General features: G+C 44.8%; 1 long non-coding RNA gene across 1 annotated transcript; it reads left to right on the top strand.

Moving 5' to 3' along the window:
* Positions 1-1,694: 1,694 nt before the first annotated feature.
* On the top strand, positions 1,695-6,663 carry LOC111091744. Its single transcript, XR_005375974.1, has 4 exons — positions 1,695-3,247; positions 4,087-4,423; positions 5,769-5,909; positions 6,151-6,663. It is a non-coding gene; the product is annotated as an uncharacterized LOC111091744 (long non-coding RNA).
* Positions 6,664-7,071: the final 408 nt, after the last annotated feature.

The raw sequence follows: 7,071 nt of genomic DNA on the forward strand, positions 1-7,071 counted from the left end.
GATATTGAGCTGGAGTCCTGAACAAATCATGCCTAAGATCTGTGCCAGCTTTGAACTTTAATTATGTGAGCCAGTAAATCTTATTCAATGTGTGAGCCAGTTTGAGTTGAGTTTTCTCTTTCTCGCTACTGAAAACATCCTAAGTGGCTCGTGAGTGGTTTTTGGAGATGGTAATTGGAGACTATGCTCATTTCCTCTTGCTGAACTGTCCTGAGCTCAGTAGACTCACATGCTTTGTAGAATTCCAGAGTTACTTTATGGAAATGAAGACTCAATTTCAGAAGGAATTCACAGACGTTGGAAGGATATGAATTTTACATTAAGTTTCTGCAATAGTCTTTCAAATGCAAGCCTCAGGATGCGATGAATTCTTTGGCTTAGTTTGGAGGGGACTTGATTATGCGGGGGGATAATTAAGACTTCCAAGGTGATACAGAATCTCTGTAATGCTAAAAGTCAGTAATTTACTCCAGAACTGTTATGAAATTTATACAGCTAAAGTTTGGTTAACACTTGCTTCCACCTAACTTTATGAAAATATATTCTTTTTTCACAAAAGTGTTCAGTACAAGTTGAGATACAAGGTAAGAGCTGCTATCTACGAGATAAATCCTGAGTCCAAATTTAGACATATGTGTATTGAATAAGATCTAAACTGTTTTGAGACCAGTTTGTTTCTGTTAGTTCTACTAATTTCATCAACTTGATCAATACTATCGTGCACTTTGAATGAATAAATTTGATTTAAACTTTTGGTGTCTGTTGCTATTGTATTCATACTTTAATCGAGCCATCACCAATTAATTTATCATTAATCAAATTCTTGGAACTGCAGATATGTGGTTTTCTCATTGTTAAAAACTTTTGAATGTTCCTATGTGAAAATGTTTGTGTGTTTGTATGTGTATGTGTAGCTCAAATATGCTTCTCTTTTACGTTTATTCATTGGTTCCAGTTAATACAGGAAATATTTTTTTAAAAAAGATTTTATTTATTTATTCATGAGACACAGAGAGAGAGAGAGAGAGAGAGAGAGAGACAGACAGACATAGGCAGAGGGAGAAACAGGCTCCCTGCAAGGAGCCTGATGCGGGACTCAATCCCGGACCCCAGGATCATGACCTGAGTCAAAGGCAGACACTCAACCACTGAGCCCCGCAAGGCATCCCTAATATAGGAAATATTAAAGATAGCTATCATGCCATCATTTCCTTGCCCTTCTGAGTTTCTTTTCCCTGCTAAAGATTCCTAATTTTTGCATTTTATTACTTTTATCACATACATTTCGGCTCTACCCAACCTGGTGAGGTCCTTCTTAAAAATAATGTCTTGGACTCCTGGGTAGTTCAGTCAGTCAGTTAGGTGTCGGACTCTTGATTTTGGCTCAGGTCATGATCTCAGGGTCCTGCGATTGAGCCCTGCTTTGGGCTCTGCACTCAATGGGGAGTCTGCTTGAGAATTCTCTCTCCTACTCTCCCTCTGCCCCTGCCCCATGCTCACTCAGTCTCTCTTACACTCTCTCAAATACATCTTCTTCTTCTTTTCTTTTTTTTTTTTTTTTAAAGAATGTCTTAATTATAAGAAAAGACTGAAAGAAGTAGGCAATGATAGAATCACTGCTGATAAATTTCTGGGCAGCACTAATGAGAATTCTGTGGCTATGTGGGTATTTTCCTACTCCTATAATTGGAAATATTACGTGGAAAGTTATCATAACCAAGTCTGTTGTTCACAGAATGATTTTTAAGAAATACTCTTCAGAAAGGAAGAGCTGAGTTTTGTTATGTTACTTCCCATCATAATTAAAAAACACTTCATTTTGTTCAAATTATCCTTAGAATTTGCATTTCTTTTTGAATTGAAATTCGTAAATGGTGTTATCTGTTGATTTTCAAACACCTGTGTTACAAAAGACTTTTCCTCAAGCAGGGTCATTTGTTGAGTCAGAGTATTTCTTCTGAAAAGGCTACATCAAAGAGCAAGTGTTTGTCATTCAAATTTTGCCCTTTCTCACCTTGATCACGTATGAGGAGTTCAGTTCCAGGCCAAAAAAAAAAAAAAGAAAAATCTACGTGTGATTCTTTTCCAGGCCAGACCAATAGGCAATTACAAAGGCTTTATCTAGCAGGCTTTGTGAAGGAAAATTACCCTTTGTGATGGTTAATTTTATGTGTTAATATGACTGGACCATGGGATGCCCAGATATCAGTTTAAACATAATTTCTGGGTATGTCTGCAAAGATATTTCTAGAAGAGATGAGCATTTGAATAATGGAGGAGTTAGTAAAGCAGATGGCCTCCCACGTGTGGGCGGGCAACATCCAATCCCTTGCGGGCCTGAATGAAACATTGAGGTAGGGAAAGGCTGAGTTCTCTCTCTGCTTGATTGGTTAGGTTCCGACATCAATCTTTACCTGCCTTGGATGCTCCTGGTTGTCTGGACTTCAGACTTGGATGGGGATCTATTCCATGGGTTCTCCGCCTCTTAGGCCTTCAACCTCCACCGCTGGCCTGCTTGGGACTCCAGCTTGCAGATGGCAGACCATGGGGCTTTCCAGCCTCCATAATTGTATGAGTCAACACCTTATAATAAATCTCTTTATATAAATTAACCCCTCCACACACACATACTTTTTTTTTTTTGGCCATACATTCATGTGTAGTGAACATATCCATTCTGTTCTGTTTCTCTGGAGAACCCTAACATATATCCCCCTGCACACAGACTTGGTGTACAGCCAGTGCTTTGCAGTCCCTGAAAGGAATCCCTCAGGGCCCCCTGGCCAGCCATGCTCTTATGCATTCCTGCATTCCTAGGCCAGCACTTGCATTTGGAGGTCTTCTAATATAGTTTCCCCCACTCAGATGCAGTACCCTGTTCTTTTCAAATTCCAGTCCTCCCCTCTCCCCTGACCTCCAGGTCCTTTAAATTGCAGCAGCCTTTTGTTCTGGGCTCCCCAGGCTGGGAGAGAACCCTCACCCCCACATTGGTGCTGACTCTCCTGTCTCTTCAACCAGGACACTGTTCTCTGGGGGACGGGACAGTTGGCTGCTTTCTCCAGACGAGCCTCTTGCTTTTACTATCACAGTGAGTAAGATTAAAGCCTTCCCCTCTTGTTTCATTTTGGCTCATTGTTTTTAATTTGCTACTCAGGCAGTTCGGTTCCCTCCTACTTGGCGCCGATGGTTTCTGGCAACCTGGTTCCCATCAGCGAAAGCCCTTACCATAAAATTGGACATATCTCAGGTAATAATAGTTAGAAATCAGCTAACATTTATCAAACACTGTGTACCAGACACCATGCCAAGCCCTTTTATATGTGGTATTGATTGTAATGTTACCCTAAGTGTGGCCCTCAGACTGGTGACGATCGATAAGTTTGCTACCAGTTTAACGTGAGAGAAGTATAGGAACTGGGTGTCTGTGTTTAGCAATTGGTATTCGTCATTGCTATCTGGTTGGTATTTTTATTGCATTTTTTTAAAAAAAATTATTTATTCATGAGTGACAGAGAGAGAGAGAGAGAGAGAGAGAAAAGCAGAGACACAGGCAGAGGGAGAAGCAGGCTCCATGCAGGGAGCTCGATGCGGGACTCGATCCCGGGTCTCCAGGATCAGGCCCTGGGTGGAAGGGAGACGCCAAACTGCTGAGCCACCCGGGCTGCCCTTATATTGCATTTTTAAGAATATCAGCCCACACCAGGTTGAAGATTTTAGAAATATGTTCTTTCACCCCAGATGGATAGCGCGAAGCACTGTGCTATCTCATTTAACCCTTACAATGATCCTTTGAAGTAGATCCTTTGAAGTAGGTACTACTATTACCCTTCATTTACTGCTGAGTAATCCCAGGCACACTTGCTGAGGGTGAGGGAACTGCTCAGAATCATAAATGTGTGCTAAGCGTGGCAATGCTGAGAGGTGGCAAGACAGTCAAGTATACGGCCACTGGGCTTTGCTCTGGTTCTAGGGCGAGGTTCACCTTTCTTTTTGTTGGCAACGTCTTAGGCCGCCATATACGTGGTGTAACAAGGGCCCCGAGGAGCCACCTGGAGAGAGTGTCTGGGATTGTGTTTGTCCCAGCAGGTCCGGCGATACATCTGCCGCAGACTCGTCACCTTCACCACACAATAAAATGATGCTCTCCGTCCTGGAGAAGGAGGAGATGGGAGTCTTCGCAGAGAACCTGCCATGTGGTCGCTGGCTCCTGGTGTGGGCTGGAGTGTTTTCAGAAATGCAATTCTTATTTGAATCAGCGCTCACCCGAAGCGATTTGCCATGTCCGTGGCACCCATGTCCAGATACGTAATTCCATGCATTTCCTGCTCCAGGATGCTGCCTTTGCTACTACGGCTAGGCCTGTTTTCTGCGGTCCTCTCAGGCGTGGAAAGGAAACCGTGAATCCAAGTACCTCCTAACCCTGGTGAGGCGTAAATACCTGCGTGCCAAAAGCTAAGCTGGGTCAGATCCCTCTCATGCTTTCTCATCCTTATCCTTGGGCAAAAAGGTAGATTAGGAAACCCGTCCCAACCCCCCCAAATGTCATGAGAAATCCTTGGCCTGGAGATGACGGATGATTACAATGTGCTACTTTTGCAGAAGACTAAGAAATAGAGGTCGGGGGACTAAGTGTCAGAAAAGCCAGTAAGGGTTGTAAGTGGTTGACTCTGGGGAGTGAGCCTTTGTTCGGGGAGAGCGAGTATGAAATTCCTGCTTTTTACTGTTCAGGTATTCCCTGCCTTATGATGTGTCACGTTCCCATCAGCCCACTCCTAAATTTGGTTGTAAAGCTGCAGTTTCCTGCAAGTTCTTACTTTGCTTCTGCTAAAGGCGTCTTGCCCCAAGCTTAGCTTTTTTTTTTTTCTTTTTCTTTCTGCCTCAAAGACTTTCAAAATTGGGGGAGCCCTCTTGGTCCGTACACAGGAGCAGCTAGAAAGTGGGGGATAGCTCTAGACCCCCAGGAGAAGGGGCTCAGGCTCTGTGGCTCCAACCTCAGCCTCTCACTCTTCAGGATGGTAATTCTGGGAGGAATCTGAACATGTGCCAGAGGTCCCCAGCAAAACAGAGGCCCCCTTGCCTACAGAAGCAGTCTGGGTAACATACCCCTAACTTGAGCTTTTTGCCTCCTCTGTCATAATCCACACCCTGCCCCTCATGTCTGCTTCCTGGGCTCACCTCCCAAATAAACTACCCACACCAAGCCCTTGTCTCAGGCTCTGCTGCTAGAAGAAACCTAACTATGACGGATCCCAAGGTGAAAACTAGGACTGCTGAGATGAGATTTGCACTCAGGTTTCTGGTCACTGGCCTCCACAGTGCGGCTACATCGCCCCAGGGACCCAGGGAGCTGCGGCTGTGGGTGCTGGCAAGCCTGAATGCAGACTGTGGAATGATTCCATTCTGAGCAATCAATTAAACTATTACAAAAATGTACCATAGGGAAGGTTCGCGGCTGTGGGAGGGGGCCAGAGATGCCATAAGGAAGACTGTAAATGACTTTCTGGGTAGCCAAAGAAATGTCATAGAAGAAGAAAGAGGGAAGATAGAAATGAGAAGAGGAAAGAAGTTGGCATCACACAGAGAAACGGAAATGCTGTCTCTCCCTTTCCTCCTGTCAAGGAGGCTAAGAGGTGTGAGCAGCAGATTGCAAAATAATTCGGGGAGCCAAGGACACTGCCAACTTGCTTTAGATATTGGAACAGTCTCTTGATGTTTGGAAGCCTGGGGAAGATGACCAAATAGAGATACTGCTTGCTTTTGCCTTGTAGGTGGATTGAAGAGGACCCACCGGCTGAAATTTCGGCAGGTCTGGGAATTCTCCAACCGGGGTGCCTGCTGGACTCCTAGTTTCCAGTTTGGCTCTTACCTGGCTTCCGTCTGCAATACTGTAGCCCCCCTCCCTCTTTTCTGTAAGCTACCTTGGTTCTTGTTGTTTGCGACCAAGGTTCCTGTCCATTTTGGGGCCCCTCCCCACCAGACCCAAGTGTACCCGGGGTCCCCTCCCCTACTCATGCACTCGCATTTGGCCCCGTATGTGTGGCTTGGAGGTGCTCCCTTCTTCAGTCTGAATCTCGGGGCCCCTCTGGACTGAAGCTCCCTCTCTTTTTGTTTGCCCGCTGAGGACGTGTTCTTGTTTGTTCTCCTCCCCAGTCCCTTACGCAGCCCTTGGTACCTCCAACGGACCTTCATGTGTGATGCCATCCGTTAAGTGGAACAGCAGTAATAGTCCCCCAGCTTGTAGATGCCAGAGCCACCACTGGGAAGGAAGCTGTGACTCATTTCTAATAACTTAAAAGCCCACCTTGGAGGGAAGGGCGATTACTCTGAGATTACTGAGACCTGCTTGAGGCCTGGGCATCCCCAGCCAGTGCTGTGCGTTGCAGCGCGCGGGGCAGTCCCACTGCTCCCCACCTGCGCCTGGCCTCCTTGCTGACCGGAGACGTCATGCCAAGCTCCTTGCCAGGAGCTCGACTCCTGGCCCCTCTCTCAGGGCCTCATGGACGCATCTCCAAAATCAGGGTCTCACTGGGTGTTATGCTATATGTTGGCAAATTGAGCTCCAATAAAAAATAAAAATAAAAAAAAAAAGCAGGGTCTCTAAAACCACTCACTTTCTTGGGCTGGATTTCAAGAGTTGAAACCAATTCTGCTGTTTCTTTCACTTAAAAGGCAAATAACCTGCTCTTATTTCTGAATTCTGTCCTAAACCCTGGAACGCTGAAGCAGGAACATGTATTTGTGCCTTAGGACAACAATCAATAGTGCTCCAAATGGTGTAGACTCTTTTCTTTCCTCTTAATTCTTAAATTTTAAAATAAAAGAAATAAAAAAATAATAAAAAAATAAAATAAAAGAAATAATTGCTGTTAAAAAAAAAAAAACAATGAGAGCAGTACCGGAAAGAGGAGCATACTGTAATAGTGAAGACGATGCCGGGCCCAAGTGCTTGGACTTGGTTGGACTCTTGTTATGACCTTGGGCTCCCTGAAGCTCCTCTTCCTCATCTCAAATGCAGATCACTAATAGTACCTACCTCAGAGGCTATCATGTGGATGAGACGAGTTAGTATTT

Source organism: Canis lupus, chromosome 22 (genome assembly GCF_011100685.1).
Source record: "Canis lupus familiaris isolate Mischka breed German Shepherd chromosome 22, alternate assembly UU_Cfam_GSD_1.0, whole genome shotgun sequence".
In the NCBI taxonomy this organism is placed as follows: domain Eukaryota; kingdom Metazoa; phylum Chordata; class Mammalia; order Carnivora; family Canidae; genus Canis; species Canis lupus.